The sequence below is a fragment of the Rattus norvegicus genome, chromosome 4, assembly GCF_036323735.1.
Source record: "Rattus norvegicus strain BN/NHsdMcwi chromosome 4, GRCr8, whole genome shotgun sequence".
Lineage (NCBI taxonomy): Eukaryota > Metazoa > Chordata > Mammalia > Rodentia > Muridae > Rattus > Rattus norvegicus.
In genome coordinates, this window is record NC_086022.1 from 163131086 (window position 1) to 163155921 (window position 24836).

The window sequence follows — 24836 nt, forward strand, 5'->3', positions numbered from 1 at the left end:
CAGGCAGAACTCAACACCAACATCGATGACCAGCGCCTTCTATGGAATCTCCAGCCAGTATGAGAGCCTGGAGAGCATGATTATTACCTGCTCTAGTAAGGTCTGCTCCTTTGTCAAGCAAGTGGTAGAGAAAGTGGAGGTAGGAGCCCACACAGTGGGTGCAGGGCAAATGGGGGTGGTCTGTGTGCTCCCTTTCACTGATCTCCTGGGGGCAGAATTGCTAAGGGAGGCCCTTGGCAGTCGTGGGCTCCCTGTCCCTTCCACACACCATGCCTTTAAGGAAGTACATCTTTAGGGTTAGGCATGAGGCATCTGATAAGTTACTGATTCAATTGCCTGTCCCGTCCCTCAGAGCCCTGGCTGAATCTTCTGGCTGGGATCCTTTCAAACCTTCCTGGGAAGCACTCCACATCCTCTAGAGCAGGGCCAAAGGCCAGGCTAGCCCAAGGATTTCTCCCTAATCTGTGTCTTTGACAGCCTGGCTGGGTTCTAGGAGAGGCCTTTCCCACTCACACAGCTCCCTAGTGGCAGAGGCAGGTGAGATGGGTGTTCAGGATGTGTTTGCTTCTCGCTGCTTCCTCCTTCAATACTGGAAACTTTGAGTCCTTTTTGCTCCAGTTTGGGCTTTTGTAAGAGCCTGGGTGTGCGAGGCAAGTACTCGACCACTGAGTATATCCTCAGTCAACCCCAATTCCTCCTCCTCTCCCTCCCTCCTCCCTTTTCTCTTTTCCTCCCTCCCTTCCTCCATCCCATCCTCCTTCCTCCTTCCCTCTCTCCCTTTCCTTCCTTCTCCCTTCCTTCTTTCCTTCTCTCCTTCCCTCCCACCTTTCCTTCCCTCCCTCCTTCCCTTCTTCCCTCCTCCTTCCCTCCTTCCTTCTTCCATACTTCCTTCTTTCTTTCTTCCCTCCCTCTTTTCCTCCCTCCCTCCCTTTCTTCCTTCCTTCTTCCCTTAATGAAAGTCTTCAGATGCTCCTATCCTACAACACTAAGCTTACCTTCCAATTGTGGAGAGCCCCAGAAACCTTCCACTTGGGCAGAATTTCCTGCTTCTTTTCAGAGCAGGCAGCCTGGTGATGAGCACACGTTTAGAAAACCTGTGTTGATCTCTGTACACTTCCCCTAGTCTCACTTCCTGTTGGATGTTTAGGGTTGTGTTAACACCCCCTCACCTCCTTATCTCTTAAGGGAGCATCAGCTTGTCCTCACTAACCACTGGTTCCAATAGCTGTGACATTCCAATCCTGTTGTGTAATGACAAAATGGAACCCAAGCCTCCACCCCAGCATACCTGTGACCCTGAAGTCTATGACTCTGTGTAAGGTTTAACATTGGGCACAGTGCCAATCTGGTAACCTCTTGGCCTGCAGTGATCTGAATTGATGATGTTCTCCACCTGTGTTGACAGCCTCATGTCAAACAGCTACGTGCCAGGCAGGACCTGAAAAGGGACCTTTCTTTAGGGTTGCAATCCTGGAATTGGCAGGAAGCTTTCCATAACTTTTAGTGCCACTGAGGCCCATCCATGTAACTACTCTCCATCTTGGGAGTGGCAGTGGGCGTGTCTAAGTGCGTTGTTTTGTTTCGTTTGGTGCTAAAGATGGATGCCAGGGCTAAGTGGCTCAGCGTCTATGCTGCCTCAGCAAAGGCAATATTTACAAAGTCCCTCTAGTTATTTACTTTCATAGAGGAGGCAGGGACACCCAAGTCATTGAGCCTGTGACATGAGCAAATGTCCCCAAAGTCCTAGGGAGAGAGAACCCTCCATCCTGGGAGTGGAAACCTTCTGGTGTTATCTACTTAGCAGAAAATGTCAGAAATGGCTGTAGGGACGGGTGAGAGGTCTTTTGCCTCACAGGGTCTCACACTGATGGGGCAGATTGTGCCAACCAAGTGTCACAGGAATGGAAAGTGTGTGCCCACAACTCCCCCACCCCACCCTAACACACAAAAAATCGCACACACAAACAACTAAAACAAATGAATAAACACATAGATACAGAGAGAGAGAGAGACAGACAGACAGACAGACAGACAGACAGAGAGTGCTTATGTATGCATGTGTACAAATGGTTATGTCCTAGACCTCTGCGATAGGCCTTGTGTCCCTAGTCTAGGTTGCAGGACAGAGTAAGATGTCAGAGGTTAGAGGACTGAGGGAAACCTGGGACCTGGGACCTGGGACCTGGGGCAGTATAACCCCTATCTGGGCACCCAGGTACAGAAGAGAAACACCAGAGCAGTGGGAGCCTCCCCCAGGGTTTCTACCTCGTGGCCACCTGGGCCTGACCCTCTGCTGAAAACTTCTTAGAGCTGTAGTAGCAGGGGTCAGTGGCACCTCAGATAACCCATCTTACAGATCAAAATGAAAACGACCTTTACCCAAAGGCTTGACTCTTTATAGAATGTAGCTAACTGATCTGCCCAGTCAAGCACCTGGCTGCACAACTGTGATCCTCTCTACCCCCAACCCCTGACCCCCAGAAGCAGAACGACACCACCATGACTTACACATTGGATCCTAATCTCTGAAATAAATATCTTCAAAAAAGTGTCTCTGACTTGGCTTTTGTATATAGACTTTGTGATTTAAAAAGGGCGTAGGTATGCGTGTGCCTTCCTGGACAGCCAGAACCCAGGCAGTGTGAGTGGTGGCCTTTTTTACACTCTACATAAGTCTAATATTCAATTTTATGATTTTTGTATTTTTTCTATGTAAACCTCCTTCATCTCTTCAGTCTTCAGTGAAGTCTGCTAAAACACAGATGTCTGTGCTCATGTGACTTCTTTGTGCAGGAATGGAGTTCTGTGCCTGTCACAGAGCACACACACACCAGCAGTGCAGAGGACAGGTGCACTGAAGTACACAAACCATTGGTGCACACAGGGCAGGTGTGCACTGGAGCACACAGACCAGAGGTACATGCAGGGCAGGTAAGCACTGGAACAGGCCCTGCAGAAACAAGCCTATGGGAGCAGGAACTGAACTCATCACTGAAGAGTTAGAATGCTATTGGAAGAGCACACTAGGAGGCTGGTCATGGTTCCACAGCAAGACCAGGCACTTTACTCAGATCAACCACTCTACTGTGTTAAACCGACCTAGTCTGGGCTTCAGAGGGGCCTGGTGCCTGATGAACCTGCTGCACTTTCTCCCTTGGCTCCTGGACCTTAGCACGGATGCATGGGCCTTGCCTGGATGCCTGGGCCTGCCCTTTAGTGGACACCTTCCTCCCTGGACCAGACTCAGGAAGGACAGCAGGTTCTTATTTGGGATGAGAGTTGGGGCCATGACTGAGAGGAGAGTTGTGGCTGAGAAGAGAAGCTGTGGTCAGCCCTGTGTTGAGACATGGTGCATTTACAGAAAGAAGAGGAGATTTGTTCTCAGTGGTAAAGCAAAAAGGTTTTAGGGTCAGGGGAGGTCAGCTGCTGCTCTTCAGAGGGAGATGAGAGAGATGAAGATGAGGATGGAGAAGTGACCACCTATGTACAGACCCCTGTCTACTTTTCAATTTCAAAAGCTAATATGCTAAGTATGGGTGTTCTGCTTTCATGGATATCTGTGCACCACCTGCATGCAGTGCCCACAGAAGCCAGAAGAGGGCAGTAGACCCCTTGGAACTGGAGTTATAGAGAGCTGGGTGCTGACATTTGGGTGCTGAGAATCAAACCCCAGTCATCTGGGGGAACAACCAGGGCTCTTACCTACTGAGCCATCTCTCCAATCCCTTTACCTTTTTTTTTTTCTTTAAAAAAAAAATTCTTTCTCCCCTGCCCATGCAGGTCTCTTTCTCTTGAGAATTAAACAAAAGCCAACAGGTCTGACTCCTCTGTAACCTAAAATTTTCAGCAGTGTTTTAAATGTCCAAAGAGAAAATGTTTTGCATGGGGAAGAATACTGGAAGATCATTGTCTAGTTACTTATTTTGAACAATCAAAGGACCTGTTTTTTTGGGTTCAGCTTGCACACCACATTACTTTGTGTATCAAGCTATTGTTTTTATGTTGTCTCCTTCACTCAATCTTTGATTATGGCTCAGTTACCTCACGTGTCCTCTCATTGTTTAATATCAATTCTATGCTTAATTAAATTAGTTTACGCTACTTAAAACAATTAAACAGCTGGGCATGGTGGTTCAAACTGTAATTCCAGCACTGGGACTCTGATGAGCTTTACACCAGGCTTGACTACAGGGACAAATCCTTTCTCAAAAATCAAAAGAAACAAAAATTTAATGAGAAAAAGATAAAATTTAGCTTTTTAAACATTTAGTATAAAATATGCTATCTTTATAGTTTGACTGCTGTGAGGAGACACCATGACCAAGGTCATTCTTACAAAAGTACAGCATTTAATTGTGGCTGGCTTACAGGTTTAATGGTTCAGTCCCTTATCGTCATGGCAGGAAATATGGCAGTGTACAGGGAGACATGGTGCTGGAGGAGCACAGAACTCTACTTCTAGATCCAAAGGCAGCCAGGAAGACACTGGAATTTGACACTGGGTTTAATTTAAGCATAGGAGACCTCAAAGCTCACCCCTACAGTGCCACACCTCCTCCAAGGCCACACTTTCTCAAACAAGGCCACACCTCCTAATAGTAACATTGCCCATGGGCCAAACATTCAAACACAAAAATCTATGGGGAACAACCTATTCAAACCACCACACCTGTCTAATGCTGACTTGAAAAATCTAACAAAATCTCCCACGTTTAACATTTAACACTAAATTAACTTAATACCAATAAAGTTTTGAAATAATTTTAGGAAAACAGTGCTATTGTCAAACAAGACAATTAATTTAAAAATTTAGAGAAAATCGACAAATTCTTAGAAAATATAACCTCAGCAAACTGAGGGGAAAGGAGCACTTATATAGCCACTAAAGTGTGAATGAGAATTAGAGCTTTTCCCCCAAAAGAAAACACCAAAAAAAGGATATTTTTCTAGCAAGTTCTGTCCTACATTCAAGAAACCTGAATTCATTGGGGAAACAAAAAACAAAAAACAAAACACAACAAAACAAAAAAACATAAAAACCAAACAACAATAAACAAAACCAAAAACACAAATGAAAACAAAACAAAAAAAAACAATGAAAAACAAAATACGCAAACAAAAAAACAAAATGAAAAACCCCAATTCATGGACTAAATTCAGCATTAAAATAGTATTTCTTGATCACGTAGTCTTCCATGAGTTGGACAGGGCAGTTTCTAAGCTGGCGGTAGTTATATACGTTCTAGAGATGGCATTAGGGCGGCAGACCCACACCCCACGTTAGGACAATATTGAAGAGAGTGGGCTCCATCCGGTCAGACAGCTCAGTACCTGTTTAAAGTCTCTTCAACTCATCCCACTTGAGGTATATTAGAAACATGGATGGAAAAGGACAGGGCGGGAACCATAGCGACCAGGTGGATGCTGTTACAGTAAGTGACTGTGCAGGATTTCCCACACCATCCTCTTCCTGAAGAGGGGCATGTGTTGCTGAGAAAAGGTCACAGGTTGGTCTCTAGAGATGTAATCTGCATATTTGCAGGTGAACATTCCACAGTCGCTCCCATTCAGTTGTTGAGGGATCTCCTGTGAAGTTAAGCTGTACTGCTTCCACTCCACAGGGTCCAGCTCGATGTCCCTTCGGGTCTTGCTCTCATTTTGTAAATAGTGGAAGATGGTCTCACAGATATTTTTCCCTGTCTGACCCATTGAATCGAGGTAGACAATGCTTTGCTTTCTTAAATCGATTACCACCAGGCTCCAATGGACCCTCTGGTGAATAGGCACCAAGATAAGTTCTTTTTCAAAGAGATTGATTCCTCGGGTCCATCTTTTCACAGAATTGTACCCGCCATACTTTAGCTTGGGGTAAAAGAAAGTGCTAAAGGCATGAAGAGCAGGGTAGCCTTGGTTTTCGTTTCTCTGAACCAGAAGATTCATGTAGAAATTGATGACCTCATCATTGAGCCACTGACCGTTCTTCAAGGTCTGGATATCTCCTTTGGTGATTTGCAGTTTGAATCCGCTACTCAGGATTTCATTTTGGGGTCCTGGACACAATCCCGTCTTAATTTCCTTCTCCATCTCGTGTGTAACTTCTATTTCTCTGTTCTTTTCTTGGTCTGTGAGAGGCTTTTTCTCTGCTACAAGTACTGGCAACTTGTTGGGGAGTAACCTACCGCGGCCACTGGTCAGGATGTTTGCATTCTCTGTTCCCGGCAAGCCAGGCTCCAAGCTGTTCCCACTTACAGATGTCTCCTCTGCTCACCTCTTCTCTCTTGGTAGAGAGAACCTCTGTCGATGCTTCTTGATCCCCCTGAGCTGTTTCTGATCCATGAGGATGCCCTGACATGCCACCTTTGTTCTTCAATGTGTCATAAAGGTTGGGTGAGGCCTGTGTGGGTCGGACCTCACATTATGGCTACATTGAAGGTATTGAAGTGATTCTCCGTACCTTTTCTTTGGGGAGCTTTGATCTTTTTCCTCCAGGAAAGAATAGCGCCTCTTTCGATCCTTGCCACCATCAGTAAACTGCTTCTCAGTTATAGCCTGCTATGGAGGATACTCTAGGGGATTCAGCTTTCTTGAACCGTCTTCTAGGGGTATCTGTCCCTGAGCCTTGCCCGGCTGTTCTCTTTGAAACGCTAGGTCTTGATGCTCCTGAGGGGTCTTCTTCAGAGCCTTGCCGGGCTCCTTAAACACCATCTCTGTTCCATCCTGGCATTTCCTTTATTGACCTTGTCCCAAAGCTTCACATTCGGCCTTTGTCCCACTTTCGTCCAGGTGTTTCCGTTTTCGACCGTTTCCTTTAGCTTGGGGTTTCATCTCAGCCCTCGGCTCTTTAGGGCGCCACATGGAGACCGGCTTGGATTGGTTTTTCGAGGATTCAGACTTTCAAATTTCCAAGGGAAAAGCAACGGTATGCCTGGCTCGGGGTGGGTACTCTTGGGTTGTTCCAGTAGGGGTTCAGGGTCTATTGGGCTCTTCTTTATGGAGTTGGTTTGCACGTCAGGGTCAGTCAAAGACGTGTAAATTTGGCAATCAGGAACCCGATTGGTGATTAATCAGATGTTGTCAGTTCACCGGGGTCCATTCTGGGAACCTGTGGGGAATTCTAAGAATACTTCCCCAGAAGTATCCTTCTAGGGGGCTGTCATCAGCTAAATGCCTAAAACTTTGAAATCAGACTGATTGTCCTAGTCAAATCACTAGTAAGGCACAGGTCTAAACCTAGCAGCTACCACTTTGGAGGAAACCTCACGAAATGATACCTAACGCAGCGGGTTGCCCTGATGACAGCCTTCGGGTTCCATAGCTGGTATTGATATCACCTGAAAGAAAGCAAACCAATGTTCTTTGGAGGGTGGACCCGCTCCCCTACTCCAACTAGGTCCAGGATTTCAAAGCGCTCCCTTGCCTGAGTGAGAAGTTTGAACGAATGATACATAGCTCAGTTCAGAGTTACCTTAATCACCTCAGCATAATTTAACTGGTCCTGACTAGTACATTCGTCTTTTGGGAAACTGCCCCATCATGGTCAATTATGGGAAACAAAATGTAAGTGCCCTTCAACATATCTTCCACAATACGCTTGATAATTACAAAGAATACATAGAATTTTACAGTTATAAAACCTCGCAGGTACTAAACTTGACAAAATATTTTTCTCTCCTGGATAAAGAACTCAGAACAGACCAAAGTGCCCATACCAACAAAGTCCTGCTTGGTGAACCAATGGGTTTTATTGGGTTACTTATAGGAATATGGGGGAGGGGTTCCTTACAGGAGCAGAAATGACTCAAAGACAGCTGCATCACCAAGGCCCACCCCAGCATGGTGACAGCTCACAAAAGCTGGACACCTGGAGAATCTCCACCGCCTGTAGATGGCTTAATGCCCTTTCCAGGTGCCTCAGTTGGTCTAACCTTCTTCAAGACAGCTGGTCTGAGGGTGGTTCCTTTGAGAGTCTTCTTTGCAGCTCAGCTTCCTTTCACTCTGACAGGGCAAGAGTCTAGTGAATCTGATTAGTTTTACGGACCATCTTGAGACTTTTTGAGTTGCTTTCCTGCCTGAGGAGCTTCCCTTCAGAGTGAATGAAGGGTAGAATGGTTCAGTGTTTCAATATTAGAGGAAACTTGGGAAACTGGTACCAATTCACCAAGGATCGATACATTGTCCTAAGAGAATAGAGAAAACCTCACCTTTGTCAATAGACTCCATTAAGAAAGATACCTCCCGCCCGGCCCGCAGCAGACCCCGTGAGAGAGAGACCCAACCGCCTGGTCAGGTGGGCACTCCTGAGGCTGCAGAGCGGAAGAGACCACCAACACTGCTCACCCCTGCCCACATCCCTGGCCCAAGAGGAAACTGTATAAGGCCTCTGGGCTCCCGTGTGGGAGGGCCCAGGAGCGGCAGGACCACTGCCTGAGACACCGCCGGAACCTGAAGGAAACAGACCGGATAAACAGTTCTCTGCACCCAAATCCTGTGGGAGGGAGAGCTAAACCTTCAGAGAGGCAGACAAGCCTGGGAAACCAGAAGAGACTGCTCTCTGCACACACATCTCAGACGCCAGAGGAAAAAGCCAAAGACCATCTGGAACCCTGGTGCACTGAAGCTCCCAGAAGGGGCGGCACAGGTCTTCCTGGTTGCTGCCGCTGCAGAGAGCCCGTGGGCAGCACCCCACGAGCGAACTTGAGCCTCGGGACCACAGGTAAGACCAAATTTTCTGCTGCAAGAAAGCTGCCTGGTGAAGGTCAAGACACAGGCCCACAGGAACAGCTGAAGACCTGTAGAGAGGAAAAACTACACGCCCGAAAGCAGAACACTCTGTCCCCATAACTGACTGAAAGAGAGGAAAACAGGTCTACAGCACTCCTGACACACAGGCTTATAGGACAGTCTAGCCACTGTCAGAAATAGCAGAACAAAGTAACACTAGAGATAATCTGATGGCGAGAGGCAAGCGCAGGAACCCAAGCAACAGAAACCAAGACTACATGGCACCATCGGAGCCCAATTCTCCCATCAAAACAAACATGGAATATCCAAACACACCAGAAAAGCAAGATCTAGTTTCAAAATCATTTTTGATCATGATGCTGGAGGACTTCAAGAAAGATGTGAAGAACTCCCTTAGAGAACAAGTAGAAGCCTACAGAGAGGAATCGCAAAAATGCCTGAAAGAATTCCAGGAAAACATAAATAAACAAGTAGAAGCCCATAGAGAGGAGACACAAAAATCCCTGAAAGAATTCCAGGAAAACACAATCAAACAGTTGAAGGAATTAAAAATGGAAATAGAAGCAATCAAGAAAGAACACATGGAAACAACCCTGGATATAGAAAACCAAAAGAAGAGACAAGGAGCTGTAGATACAAGCTTCACCAACAGAATACAAGAGATGGAAGAGAGAATCTCAGGAGCAGAAGATTCCATAGAAATCATTGACTCCACTATCAAAGATAATGTAAAGTGGAAAAAGCTACTGGTCCAAAACATACAGGAAATCCAGGACTCAATGAGAAGATCAAACCTAAGGATAATAGGTATAGAAGAGAGTGAAGACTCCCAGTTCAAAGGACCAGTAAATATCTTCAACAAAATCATAGAAGAAAACTTCCCTAACCTAAAAAAAGAGATACCCATAGACATACAAGAAGCCTACAGAACTCCAAATAGATTGGACCAGAAAAGAAACACCTCCCATCACATAATTGTCAAAACACCAAACGCACAAAATAAAGAAAGAATATTAAAAGCAGTAAGGGAAAAAGGTCAAGTAACATATAAAGGCAGACCTATCAGAATCACACCAGACTTCTCGCCAGAAACTATGAAGGCCAGAAGATCCTGGACTGATGTCATACAGACCCTAAGAGAACACAAATGCCAGCCCAGGTTACTGTATCCAGCAAAACTCTCAATTAACATTGATGGAGAAACCAAGATATTTCATGACAAAACCAAATTTACACAATATCTTTCTACAAATCCAGCACTACAAAGGATAATAAATGGTAAAGCCCAACATAAGGAGGCAAGCTATACCCTAGAAGAAGCAAGAAACTAATCGTCTTGGCAACAAAACAAAGAGAATGAAAGCACACAAACATAACCTCACATCCAAATATGAATATAACGGGAAGCAATAATCACTATTCCTTAATATCTCTCAATATCAATGGCCTCAACTCCCCAATAAAAAGACATAGATTAACAAACTGGATACGCAACGAGGACCCTGCATTCTGCTGCCTACAGGAAACACACCTCAGAGACAAAGACAGACACTACCTCAGAGTGAAAGGCTGGAAAACAACTTTCCAAGCAAATGGTCAGAAGAAGCAAGCTGGAGTAGCCATTCTAATATCAAATAAAATCAATTTCCAACTAAAAGTCATCAAAAAAGATAAGGAAGGACACTTCATATTCATCAAAGGAAAAATCCACCAAGATGAACTCTCAATCCTAAATATCTATGCCCCAAATACAAGGGCACCTACATACGTAAAAGAAACCTTACTAAAGCTCAAAACACACATTGCACCTCACACAATAATAGTGGGAGATTTCAACACCCCACTCTCATCAATGGACAGATCATGGAAACAGAAATTAAACAGTGATGTCGACAGACTAAGAGAAGTCATGAGCCAAATGGACTTAACGGATATTTATAGAACATTCTATCCTAAAGCAAAAGGATATACCTTCTTCTCAGCTCCTCATGGTACTTTCTCCAAAATTGACCATATAATTGAAAGATAGAAATAATCCCATGCGAGCTATCGGACCACCACAGCCTAAAACTGGTCTTCAATAACAATAAGGGAAGAATGCCCACATATACGTGGAAATTGAACAATGCTCTACTCAATGATAACCTGGTCAAGGAAGAAATAAAGAAAGAAATTAAAAACTTTTTAGAATTTAATGAAAATGAAGGTACAACATACCCAAACTTATGGGACACAATGAAAGCTGTGCTAAGAGGAAAACTCATAGCGCTGAGTGCCTGCAGAAAGAAACAGGAAAGAGCATATGTCAGCAGCTTGACAGCACACCTAAAAGCTCTAGAACAAAAAGAAGCAAATACACCCAGGAGGAGTAGAAGGCAGGAAATAATCAAACTCAGAGCTGAAATCAACCAAGTAGAAACAAAAAGGACCATAGAAAGAATCAACAGAACCAAAAGTTGGTTCTTTGAGAAAATCAACAAGATAGATAAACCCTTAGCCAGACTAACGAGAGGACACAGAGAGTGCGTCCAAATTAACAAAATCAGAAATGAAAAGGGAGACATAACTACAGATTCAGAGGAAATTCAAAAAATCATCAGATCTTACTATAAAAACCTATATTCAACAAAACTTGAAAATCTTCAGGAAATGAACAATTTCCTAGACAGATACCAGGTATTGAAGTTAAATCAGGAACAGATAAACCAGTTAAACAACCCCATAACTCCTAAGGAAATAAAAGCAGTCAAAAAGGTCTCCCAACCAAAAAGAGCCCAGGTCCAGATGGGTTTAGTGCAGAATTCTATCAAACCTTCATAGAAGACCTCATACCAATATTATCCAAACTATTCCACAAAATTGAAACAGATGGAGCCCTACCGAATTCCTTCTACGAAGCCACAATTACTCTTATACCTAAACCACACAAAGACACAACAAAGAAAGAGAACTTCAGACCAATTTCCCTTATGAATATCGACGCAAAAATACTCAATAAAATTCTGGCAAACCGAATTCAAGAGCACATCAAAACAATCATCCACCATGATCAAGTAGGCTTCATCCCAGGCATGCAGGGATGGTTTAATATACGGAAAACCATCAATGTGATCCATTATATAAACAAACTGAAAGAACAGAACCACATGATCATTTCATTAGATGCTGAGAAAGCATTTGACAAAATTCAACGCCCCTTCATGATAAAAGTCCTGGAGAGAATAGGAATTCAAGGCCCATACCTAAACATAGTAAAAGCCATATACAGCAAACCAGTTGCTAACATTAAACTAAATGGAGAGAAACTTGAAGCAATCCCACTAAAATCAGGGACTAGACAAGGCTGCCCACTCTCTCCCTACTTATTCAATATAGTTCTTGAAGTTCTAGCCAGAGCAATCAGACAACAAAAGGAGATCAAGGGGATACAGATTGGAAAAGAAGAGGTCAAAATATCACTATTTGCAGATGACATGATAGTATATTTAAGTGATCCCAAAAGTTCCACCAGAGAACTACTAAAGCTGATAAACAACTTCAGCAAAGTGGCTGGGTATAAAATTAACTCAAATAAATCAGTTGCCTTCCTCTATACAAAAGAGAAACAAGCCGAGAAAGAAATTAGGGAAACGACACCCTTCATAATAGACCCAAATAATATAAAGTACCTCGGTGTGACTTTAACCAAGCAAGTAAAAGATCTGTACAATAAGAACTTCAAGACACTGAGGAAAGAAATTGAAGAAGACCTCAGAAGATGGAAAGATCTCCCATGCTCATGGATTGGCAGGATTAATTTAGTAAAAATGGCCATTTTACCAAAAGCAATCTACAGATTCAATGCAATCCCCATCAAAATACCAATCCAATTCTTCAAAGAGTTAGACAGAACAATTTGCAAATTCATCTGGAATAACAAAAAACCCAGGATAGCTAAAGCTATCCTCAACAATAAAAGGACTTCAGGGGGAATCACTATCCCTGAACTCAAGCAGTATTACAGAGCAATAGTGATAAAAACTGCATGGTATTGGTACAGAGACAGACAGATAGACCAATGGAATAGAATTGAAGACCCAGAAATGAACCCACACACCTATGGTCACTTGATTTTTGACAAAGGAGCCAAAGCCATCCAATGGAAAAAAGATAGCATTTTCAGCAAATGGTGCTGGTTCAACTGGAGGGTAACATGTAGAAGAATGCAGATCGATCCATGCTTATCACCCTGTACAAAGCTTAAGTCCAAGTGGATCAAGGACCTCCACATCAAACCAGACACACTCAAACTAATAGAAGAAAAACTAGGGAAGCATCTGGAACACATGGGCACTGGAAAAAATTTCCTGAACAAAACACCAATGGCTTATGCTCTAAGATCAAGAATCGACAAATGGGATCTCATAAAACTGCAAAGCTTCTGTAAGGCAAAGGACACTGTGGTTAGGACAAAACGGCAACCAACAGATTGGGAAAAGATCTTTACCAATCCTACAACAGATAGAGGCCTTATATCCAAAATATACAAAGAACTCAAGAAGTTAGGCCCCAGGGAAACAAATAACCCTATTAAAAAATGGGGTTCAGAGCTAAACAAAGAATTCACAGTTGAGGAATGCCGAATGGCTGAGAAACACCTAAAGAAATGTTCAACATCTTTAGTCATAAGGGAAATGCAAATCAAAACAACCCTGAGATTTCACCTCACACCAGTGAGAATGGCTAAGATCAAAAACTCAGGTGACAGCAGATGCTGGCGAGGATGTGGAGAAAGAGGAACACTCCTCCATTGTTGGTGGGATTGCAGACTGGTAAAACCATTCTGTAAATCAGTCTGGAGGTTCCTCAGAAAATTGGACATTGAACTGCCTGAGGATCCAGCTATACCTCTCTTGGGCATATACCCAAAAGATGCCTCAACATATAAAAGAGACACGTGCTCCACTATGTTCATCGCAGCCTTATTTATAATAGCCAGAAAATGGAAAGAACCCAGATGCCCTTCAACAGAGGAATGGATACAGAAAATGTGGTACATCTACACAAGGGAATATTACTCAGCTATCAAAAACAACGAGTTTATGAAATTCGTAGGCAAATGGTTGGAACTGGAAAATATCATCCTGAGTGAGCTAACCCAATCACAGAAAGACATACATGGTATGCACTCATTGATAAGTGGCTATTAGCCCAAATGCTTGAATTACCCTAGATCCCTAGAACAAACGAAACTCAAGACGGATGATCAAAATGTGAATGCTTCACTCCTTCTTTAAATGAGGAAAAAGAATACCCTTGGCAGGGAAGGGAGAGGCAAAGATTAAAACAGAGACTGAAGGAACACCCATTCAGAGCCTGCCCCACATGTGGCCCATACATATACAGCCACCCAATTAGACAAGATGGATGAAGCAAAGAAGTGCAGACCGACAGGAGCTGGATGTAGATCGCTCCTGAGAGACACAGCCAGAATACAGCAAATATAGAGGCGAATGCCAGCAGCAAACCACTGAACTGAGAATAGGTCCCCCCTTGAAGGAATCAGAGAAAGAACTGGAAGAGCTTGAAGGGGCTCGAGACCCCAAAAGTACAACAATGTCAAGCAACCAGAGCTTCCAGGGACTAAGCCACTACCTAAAGACTATACATGGACTGACCCTGGACTCTGACCCCATAGGTAGCAATGAATATCCTAGTAAGAGCACCAGTGGAAGGGGAAGCCCTGGGTCCTGCTAAGACTGAACCCCCAGTGAACTAGTCTATGGGGGGAGGGCGGCAATGGGGGGAGGGTTGGGAGGGGAACACCCATAAGGAAGGGGAGGGGGGAGGGGATATTTGCCCGGAAACCGGGAAAGGGAATAACACTTGAAATGTATATAAGAAATACTCAAGTTAATAAAAAAAAAAAAAAAAGAATAAAACCCAGGTAATGACTTTGAAAAAAAAAAAAAAAGAAAGATACCTCCCTACCTCTGCTACAACGAAGCAATTACGCAAGTCCTGAACTCCTCCCTAGAAAACAGTAGGAAGGACAAATTGGAGCTAGAGTTGCAGAGTTGTGTGTTGTCCCTGGGTCCTGGGATCTGAACTCCAGCCGCCATGATTAAACCGCAAGCCCTTTAACCACTGATCCATCTCTGGGCCCTTGAGCAGCTCCTTGATCTACTCTCAAAAGTGTGGAGATGTTTTTACAAAAATGTGAGAAAAAGAATTGAGACACGAATTGTTTGCTTTTCCCCCTGAAATTATCAACAAACTGTCCAAGTGTATTTATACCAATGTTTTACTGTGAGGGGAAAATGTACTTTTTTTCTGTCAAAGGTTTGAATTTCTTGTGATTATTTCCCCAGGTGTCATTTTGTTTGTACCAGGTTTCTTTCTCTTCTTTTAATTACACCTTGGAGGGATCTGTTCCCATACCAAGAAGGAAATTTTCATATTACCACATCGGTCTTACATTACCTAACAGGGCTGATTTTGTGATGGTGAACTTTATGTTAGAGGATAAATTTATTGTGCTAGGCTCGTAAAAACAGAATTGTTTTTAGCTGGCATAGTCCATGAGGAAATGAGTCGATCTCAAATGTACCCTGTCAGGTAGCCTGAGATGTACCACATCCTGGTGTGGCTGAGCTACTCTTCAAAAGTTGCTGACTGTTTCAAAATATTTCAGTGCCTCTGGCTATTCCTACAGAGTGATGGGTCATGAGATTAAACAGACTAACTGCTAAGTTCTGCTTTTTACAAAACACCTGCTTGCTTGCATAGCCAAGGTACCTACCTGCTGGACAAATCACAAAATCCGGGTGTAGGCAGTTACTTCTGCTTCCCAAAAGTGTAACTTTGTAAGTTTTGCCTATGTAATCCTTTAGCTAACAAAACCTTCAGGCCTTATCTAGGGAATTCTTTCTGGGTTGGTCCTGGCCAGTCTTCTTTTAATAAAAAGCCTCTTATTTACTAGAGCAAAACTTGAGTCAGAGTGGTGAATCTCTGAAGGAGCCCAGACATGGAGGACTTTTTCTGTACCTTCTCTTCCATGGTTCAAGCCCTGCAAAACAATGTTTTTAGTTCTTAGATTTACGTTCCTTAGCCTGGCTCTTCTGGTTGGTACCTTGACAAGGGTGCTTAGCCTCATGGAAAGCAGGGCCTTCATCCATTCTTCCTGATGCTCAATGGGATTTTCTCACCATTTCCACACCCACTATAGGTTTTATGAGGTCAGTGATGTTTCCTATTATCCTCCTTAGAGAGATTTTGTTTTTGTTTTTTAATTATTAATGAATGTTTACATTTCCTGGCTTTTTGTTTGTTTTGTTTTGTTGCAGTTTTTGTTTGTTTTTTGCTTTTTTTTTAATGTGTTTGGGTTTTTTTTTTTTTGGTTTCTTTATTTTTCTTCTTTTTTTTTTTTCTTATATTTTGAGACAACTACAACATTTTCCTCTTTTAATTGAACAAGATCAGCTCTGGGTCCTAGGAAAAGCTGGAATGTGGTCATGATTCTTCTTTTCTTAAACCACTGTTGGATTTTGTTCTACATTTCATGTGTTATTGAGTCACGTCCACATGTTCCTGGCTTTCCCCTAACTTTATGATTTTCTCCTCTTTTTTGTTTGAAACGGGGTGTTGTTATGTAGCTTCTGTTGTTCTTAATCTTGTTATATTGTCCAGACTGGATTTCAACTTAATATTCTCCTCACTCAGCATCCACTTTGCCGAGATTATAATCCTGTAACCTACAGCTACCTTTTACTTTTCTGTTTTAGCATCAAAGATCCCCAGCCTGGTAAAGTCTCCTGAGGTTGTTTGCTTGAAGGGTTTGTAATCATTTGGATCCATGTGTCTGACTTTGTTTCCCTCCTTCACCATCTGTGTGTGCATGTGTGTGCGTGTGCCTCTGTGTGTGTGTGTGTGTGTGTGTGTGTGTGTGTGTGTGTGTGTGTGTGTGCCTGCACCTAGGAATGAATTCAGAGTCTCACACAGGCTTTCCAAATGAGTTATTCTCTTGAGGAATTCATGTTTCTTGAATGTAGAACAGAACTTGCTAGAAAAATATCCTGGTTTTGGTGTTTTCTTTTGGGGGAAACGCTGTAACTCTCATTCACTCTCTAGTGGCGATATGAATGCTCCAGTCCCCTCAGTTTTCTTTTGGTAGATTATATTTTTCAAGAATTCATCAATTTTCTCTACATTTTCCAATCAATTGGTATGTATGACAATAGCGCTGTTTCCCTAAAATTATTTAAACTTGATTAGTATTAAGTTAATTTAGTGTTAAATGTTAAATGTAGGAGATATTGTAAGATTTTTTTCCCATCAGCATTAGACAGGTGTGGTGGTTTAAATAGGTTTATCGCTCATAGATTTTTCTGTTTGAATGTTTGGCCCATGGGCAATGCTACTATTAGGAGGCATAGCCTCGATGGAGTAGGTGTGGCCTTAAAGGAGGTGTGGCCTTGGAGGAGGAGTGGCACTGTAGGGGTGAGCTTTGAGGTCTCCTATGCTTAAGTTCCACCCAGTGTCAAATTCCAGTCTCTTCCTGGCTGCCTTTGGATCAAGATGTAGAGCTCTGTGCTCCTCCAGCACCATGTCTACCTGTACACTGCCATATTTCCTGCCATGACGATAAGGGACTGAACCATTAAAACCTGTAAGCCAGCCACAATTAAATGCTGTACTTTTGTAAGAATGACCTTGGTCATGGTGTCTCTTCACAGCAGTCAAACCCTAAGATAGAAGATTAGATACTAAGTGTTTAAAATGCTAAACTTTATATTTTTCTTTCTCCTTTTAAATTTTTGTTTCTTTTGATTTTTGAGAAAAGATTTGTCTCCGTAGTCAGGGCTGGTGTAGAGCTCATCAGTGTCCCAGTTCTGGAATTACAGCCCTGAACCACCCTGCCCAGCTGTTTAATGTTTTAAATAGCCTAAGCTAATTTAATTAAGCATAGAAGTGATATTAAACACTGAGAGGACACATGAGCTAACTGAGCCATAATCAAAGAGCAAGGTAAGGAGACAACATAAAAACAATAGCTTGATACACAAAATAACAAGTTGTGCAAGCTGAACCAAACAAAACTAGTCCTTTGATTCTTCAAAATAAGTAACCAGACAAAGATCATCAAGTATTCTTTCCCATGCAAAAAAAAATCTCTTCAGTCATTTAAAACACTGCTGATAATTTTAGGTTACAAAGTGATACAGAGGAGTCAGACCTGTTGGCTTTTGTTTAATTCTCAAGAGAAAGAGACCTGCAGGGGCAGTGGAGTAAGAATTCTTATTAAAAGAAAATAAGGTAAAAGGATTGGAGAGATGGCTCAGTAGGTTAGAGCCCTGGCTCTTCTTCCAGATGACTGGGGTTTGATTCTCAGCACCCAAATGTCAGCACCCAGCTCTCTATAACTCCAGTTCCAAGGGGTCTGATGCCCTCTTCTGGCTTCTGTGGGCACTGCATGCAGGTGGTGCACAGACATCCATGAAAGCAAAACACCCATATTTACAATGTTAACTTTTGAAATTTGGACAGTTGGAAAGATTATGTGAGGGAATCATGGTACTGTGTGCCTAGCACAATGGAGATGGAGGCTAGAGCATCATGAATTAGTTCAGTTAAGCTACATTGCAAGATTCTCATAGTAAAACAAGTAAAATGGATTATATGTCAAAAGAACTTGGAATTTAATTTTCTCATGTTCATATTTTTATTGTTATCTTGTAAAAGATTTTTCAACTACTTTAATTCTGGGTGTGTGTTCAAGCATACATGCCTGCACAGTATAATACAATGCCCATGGGTAGAAGAGGGTGACTTGTTCCCCTGAAACTGGAGTTAGAATTGGGTCTGAGTGTCCAAGTAGGTGCTGAGAACTGAACTAGGTCCTCTGCAAGGGCAGCAAGTCCTGTCAGCCTCTGAGCCATCTGTCCAGCCTCCTGTCATCTCTTTCTAAAAGGAAAAGGGAATTTTACAGTAATGACTATGCTGTTAGACTATAGAGCTTTCCCAGGGACAGAAGGCTCTTGCATTCCATCCCAAATGCCTGCTTCATCGACAAGAAGAAATCACCAAAGATTATCATCACAGCCTGGGAGTGGAGCCACCTCCGCACTTGGTGAAAAGGTCCAGCCCAGTGACCTCTCAAACCTCAACATGCTTAGGAGACACCTGCCAGTGTAAAGTTCCAAAACTGGGAAGCAAGACCTTAGCACTCCAAGGAGTTCCCAGGTCAGGCAGTCGCAAGGCCCACCCATGTCGCGCGCCCAATGTCCCACCAGCAAGAATGACGCCCGGCAACAGGTTTCTTCTGCGAACAAGCCTTTACTGTGTTACAGCTCTTCTTAGTGTTACAGCTCTCTTAGTGTTACAGCTCTCTTGAACAGGGACCCCGAGCAGCAAAATCGCTCGACTTATATAGACAACAGTATGCTAATTATCTCTCAGGGATTGGTGGGGCATGGATCACCCCACTATCACCCCACTACTTGTCCTCCAGGGATTGGCGGAGAATGAATCACCCCATTAGCATGGTACTGCCCCTCATTAACATATTAACGGTCAACTGACACCTGGTGCATAAACCGCACATGTGCAGTACCGCTGTTCACCACTAGAGGGAGCCCTAGCAAGGGGACAAGCCTGCACATGCGCAGTAAGTTGTCGACATCCAGACAAGGCTGGATGTCGGCGCCATCTTTGTTTCGCCGCGCCGCTCTCTACACACCCAGAAGAGGCCAATCTTCCGCAGTGACCACCTGGTTCACAGAGGCTCTTTCCCACCAGGTAACAAACCCAGGAATGGCTCTCAGCTCAGTCCCATCACTGCCCACAGGGCACAACAGCTGGGCCTCATCTAAGATCTTAGGACTGCTGTCGTTCCTGGTTTATTTCATTTGATGATCATTCGTCCCTGTCTTCTAATAGAGAATAGATAGAAAAATTAGTTAGGGGATGGATGCAATGGCAGCTGTTTTCCAGTGTAGTTGAGAGGATAGACTTTGTGACTTCCCCGTGAATGCTATTTGAAGGCAGCGGCTTTGGTTTTCTTCTCAGCAGCATCCTTAGCAGCTAGAGAGAGTAAAGGGGCTTAAATGTCATCCTTTGCTAAATCATGGGTTTGACGCCAACCTGAGCTATGTGAAATCCTGTCTCCAAGCAATTTTACTAAAGGAAAAAGACAGAATGAAAGCATTATGACAAAGATCTAACTCCCAGCTTGGCCTTGCCTGTAGAGGATGGAAAAAAAACAACAAACAAACACTAATCTGTTCAAAATTGTAATTAAAAAATAAATGAATAAAAAAAGGTCACAGGACACTCAAAAGACTCAGGCAATCATCTGAGGACTTCCAATTCCTTCTAGAATGTGCTCCCCCGACTGCCAGCGGGATATGTTTCCCTCCAATGGAGTTGGTCATCCGCTGTTGTCTTCTCCTGCAGTTCCACAGCCTCCTGGGCAACACATCATCCTTACAGCAGTGGAGTTACTTTACCCACAAGGTGACTGCTGTACCAAAATGAAAAAAGAAAGCTTTCTTCATCTTGCTTTAATTTCTTTGTTTTGTTTTCCTAGATGCAAGCCAGGGCCACATAGACTAGGCAAGTGTTCCACAACTGTACTAGTCTGACCTCTACGTTGTCTCCTTTCTGGGGTTTCCAGTCTCTCGCCCAGCTTCAGGCAAAGCCTGACCACCCACCATCATCCCACCTGATTTCCAGAGAGCTGACTGAGGCACCAAGGGAGGCAGAAGGTCTGCGGTGTATTTTCCTGATATGTTTTTTGGCTACTGTGATAAAACACCAAAGAGAAGCAAGGTGTGGTTTGTGGGAATCCTGTATGTTGTGGGAGATAAGGTCAGGTTACAGAAACAGCAGGGGCTGTGGAACAGTTGGCTCAGCTCGGTCACCTCTAGATAGATCAAGACATAGAGAGCTCAGGGTGGCACTGTGCTGGCTTGTAATGTTCAAGCCTTGCCTTTATGATACTACGACCAGCAAAGCTCTGAAACCTTCCATAGCAGTGCACTAGCTGGGGACCAAGTGTTCAAACACACGGGCCTGTAGGGACATTACACACTGAGGCCATGATGCTAGTTGAGGTTAGTCACTGCTCTCCCAGCCTCTTCATCCATGAAAAGAACGTCTGTATGAACATCGAGCTTGAAAATATTTTGGAAGTGTTTTGTAAACTGAAGTGCAAGGAGGAGCAGAGCATGGTCTCGGATGCCTGTTATGGAAGCCTTAGGAAGGCTGAGACAGGGTGGCAACTTTTGTCTCAGACGGTGTAGGTAGATACGGTCATCATCGTTATCATCATCATCGTCATCATCACCTCCTTTTCCCTTAACTGTGTTGCCTCCAAATTTGCTACCAGATTGAATGATGTTGTAGATTAGAATTAAGTTTGACCCCTAATTCCAAAAACAGTTTCAGGTCATTCCACAATGAAATGACTTAAACATGAAAAATGTATTTCACATGAAATCCATGAGAACAGTGTAACACTATGGTCTTTCTGCTATGAGACATAAGATCATCTAAGATCATCTCAGAGTCCAGTGTAGTTACACTGCTACAAAGTCACACTACATCCAGCCATTACACCATTCTCCCTACAATTCCCTAGAACAAAGCACATGCCCCTCCCTCTTATGTCCCTCCTGGAAATCTTTCTTCTGCTCACCTCCACTAGCCAAACAATGGAAGCTGGGAAACATGGTTTTATTCTGTCTAAATAAAAAAACGGTCTGGTCCTCTTCCTTGAAAAGGGAGACAGGGGTCTGTACATAAGTGGTCACTTCTCCATCGTCATCGTCATCTTCGTCTCTCTCATCTCCCTCTGAAGAGCAGCAGCTGACCTCCCCTGACCCTAAAACCTTTTTGCTTTACCACTGAGAACCAATCACACTCCTGCTTCTCCTCTTCTTTCTGTAAATGCACCATGTCTCAGCACAGGGCTGACCACAGCTTCTCTTCTCAGCCCCAACTCTCCTCTCAGTCATGGCCCCAACTCCCATCCCAAATAAGAACCTGCTGTCCTTCCTGAGTCTGGTCCAGGGAGGAAGGTGTCCACTAAAGGGCAGGCCCATGCATCCAGGCAAGGCCTCCTGCATCCCTGCTCAGGACCAGGAGCCAAGGGAGAAAGTGCAGCAGGTTTATCAGGCACCAGGCCCCTCTGAAGCCCAGACTAGGTCAGTTCAGCACAGTAGAGTGGTTGATCTGAGTAAAGTGCCTGGTCTTGCTGTGGAACCATGGCCAGCCTCCTAGTGTGCTCTTCCAATAGCATTCTAACTCTTCAGTGCTGAGTTCGGTTCCTACTCACTTTGGCTTGGTTCTGCAGGGCCTGTTCCAGTGCTTACCTGCCCTGCATGCACCTTTGGTCTGTGTACTCCAGTGCACACCTGCCCTGTGTGCACCGATGGTGTGCATGCTCTGTAACAGGCGCAGAACTCCATTCCTGCACAAAGAAAGCACATGAGCACAGACATCTATGTTTAGGCAGACTTTACTGAAGACTTGAAGAGATGAAGGTTTATATAGAAAAAATACAAAAACCTGAAAATTGAATGTTAGACATCTGTACAGTGTAAAAAAAGGCCACAATTCCCACTGTCTGGGTTCTGACTGTCCAGGAGGCACACACATATCTGAGCCCTTTTTAAGTCTATATACAAAAGCCAAGTCACAGACACTTTTTTGAAGATATTTAGAGATTTGACTCCACTGTGTAAGTCCATGATGGTGTCCTTCTTCTTCTGGGGGTCAGGGGTTTGGGATAGAGAGGATCACAGCTGTGCAGCCAGATGCTTGGCTGGGCATATCAGTTAGCTACATTCTATAAAGAGTCAAGCCTTTCAAAGTTTAGAACAGAGGCAGAATGAACACCCATTCAGAGCCTGCCCCACATGTGGCCCATACATATACAGCCATCCAATTAGACAAGATGGATGAAGCAAAGAAGTGCAGGCCGACAGGAACCGGATGTAGATCTCTCCTGAGAGACACAGCCAGAATACAGCAAATACATAGGCAAATGCCAGCAGCAAACCACTGAACTGAGAATAGGACCCCCGTTGAAGGAATCAGAGAAAGGACTGGAAGAGCTTGAAGGGGCTCGAGACCCCATATGTACAACAATGCCAACCAACCAGAGCTTCCAGGGACTAAGCCACTACCCAAAGACTATACATGGACTGACCCTGGACTCTGACCTCATAGATAGCAATGAATAGCCTAGTAAGAGCACCAGTGGAAGGGGAAGCCCTTGGTCCTGCCAAGACTGAACCCCCAGTGAATGTGATTGTTGTGGGGAGGGCAGTAATGGGGGGAGGATGGGGAGGGGAACACCCATATAGAAGGGGAGGGGGAGGGGTTAGGGGGATGTTGGCCTGGAAACCGGGAAGGGGAATAACAATCGAAATGTAAATAAGAAATACTCAAGTTAATAAAGATAAAAAAAGTTTTTTTAAAAAAAAAAGAGTCAAGTCTTTGCGGCAAAGGTTTTCTTTTTGATCTGTAAGATGGGTTACCCGAGGTGCCAGGCCCATGCGACCACCAAGTAGAAACCTGGGGGAAGCTCCCACTGCTCTGGTGTTTCTCTTCTGTAGCTGGGTACCCAGATAGGGGTTACACTGCCCAAGGTCCCAGGGCCCAGCCTTCCCTCAGTCCTCCACCCTCTGCCATCTGACCTGTACCCAGCCTGGGAAAGAGTGGGTGCACCATAGACTAGGGAAACATGGCCTATTGCAGAGGTCTAGGACACAACCATTTGTACACATGCATACGTAAGCGTTCTTCTCTCTCTCTCTCTCTCTCTCTCTCTCTCTCTCTCTCTCTCTCTCTCTCTCTCTGTGTGTGTGTGTGTGTGTGTGTGTGTATGTGTGTGTGTGTTTGTATGTTTGTGTGTGTATATGTGTGTGTGTCTGTGTGTTTATTCATTTGTTTTAGATTTTGTGTGTGTGTTTTTTGTGTGTTGGGGCAGGGGGGTGGGAGTGGGGTGGGCACACTATTTCCATTCCTGTGACACTTGGTTGGCACAATCTGCCCCATTAGTGTCAGTCCCTGTGAGGCAAAAGACCTCTCACCTGTCCCTGCATCCATTTCTGACATTTCCTGCTAACTAGATAACACAAGAAGGTTTCCACTCACAGGATGGAGGGCTCTCTCTCCCCAGGACTTTGGGGACCCTTGCTCATCTCACAGGCCCAATGACACGGGTAGCCATGCCGCCTCCACTCTGTCTTGTGTTTGACTGGTTGCCAAGTGGGACAGATCCAGAAAACAAATAGTTTCCACCCCCAGAGGCCCAGGGGAGCAGGCTGGATGGGTTCCCATCCCACAACAGTTCCAGCTGCTCCTCTGTACAAACCCAATGCTCTAGAGCTCTCTTCTAAAAATAGCATCAAAGGAATGTACTCGCTTGCTTAAGACCCCCATCCTAAGAGCATCCCAAAGTGCACATCTACAGGGGAGTGCGGGGGACACAAAGGACTAAACTGCCTGCATTCCATCCTGGCCTGTTAGCTAGAGTTATGTCCAACCTAGGTCAGTCAGTGTACCCTGGGGAAAACCTGTCCCCTCCCTTGCTCCAGGCCTCTCAATTCTCCCTTGGAATGTTCCTTCCTTCGAATCCACTTGTCTGCAGTTCAGGAGTCAGTGCAGAACCCAGGACTGAGCGGCCTCCACTTAAGTGAAGCTGACTTTGGGTACCCACCTCCTCCCACTGCCCACTACCTATGAGTCTCCTTAACTTGCTGCCAACCACACCTCACCCCCACCTCAGTCCAAGGCAAGCTCACAGCCACCCTGACTATTCTGTTCATAGTCACATTCCCAGAGCCTGCCACACCTCAGAAGTCAAACAACCACTCACAAAGCAAAGGAAAAAATACACCAACACCAGAACCCAATTCCCAAAGCTCTGTGAGCCCTGCTTTTTCAGTCTTCAAAATAGGAGTGCAAGGCTCAGTGGGGAGAACCCATAGTCCCAGATCCTTGTGAAGCTGAGGCAGAGGGATCACTGGAGACAATAGCCCAGACAAGAGAGGAAAACCTCATCTTAAAAAGCTAAATGTTTTCAGCCCAGTACCAGCTTGGTGGGA

At 44.3% G+C, this 24836-nt stretch overlaps 1 long non-coding RNA gene and 1 pseudogene across 1 annotated transcript in view; one reads left to right on the forward strand and one right to left on the reverse strand.

Annotated features, from left to right (window-relative positions):
* Positions 1-4778: 4778 nt before the first annotated feature.
* Positions 4779-6855, reverse strand: LOC134486642 (sentrin-specific protease 2-like; annotated as a pseudogene).
* Positions 6856-16157: 9302 nt separating this feature from the next.
* Positions 16158-24836, forward strand: part of LOC120102401 (uncharacterized) — a 33815-nt gene continuing 25136 nt past the window's right edge. The window contains exon 1 of the long non-coding RNA XR_005503972.2: positions 16158-19518. This is a non-coding gene — a long non-coding RNA (uncharacterized LOC120102401). The remainder of the gene's footprint in view (positions 19519-24836) is intronic.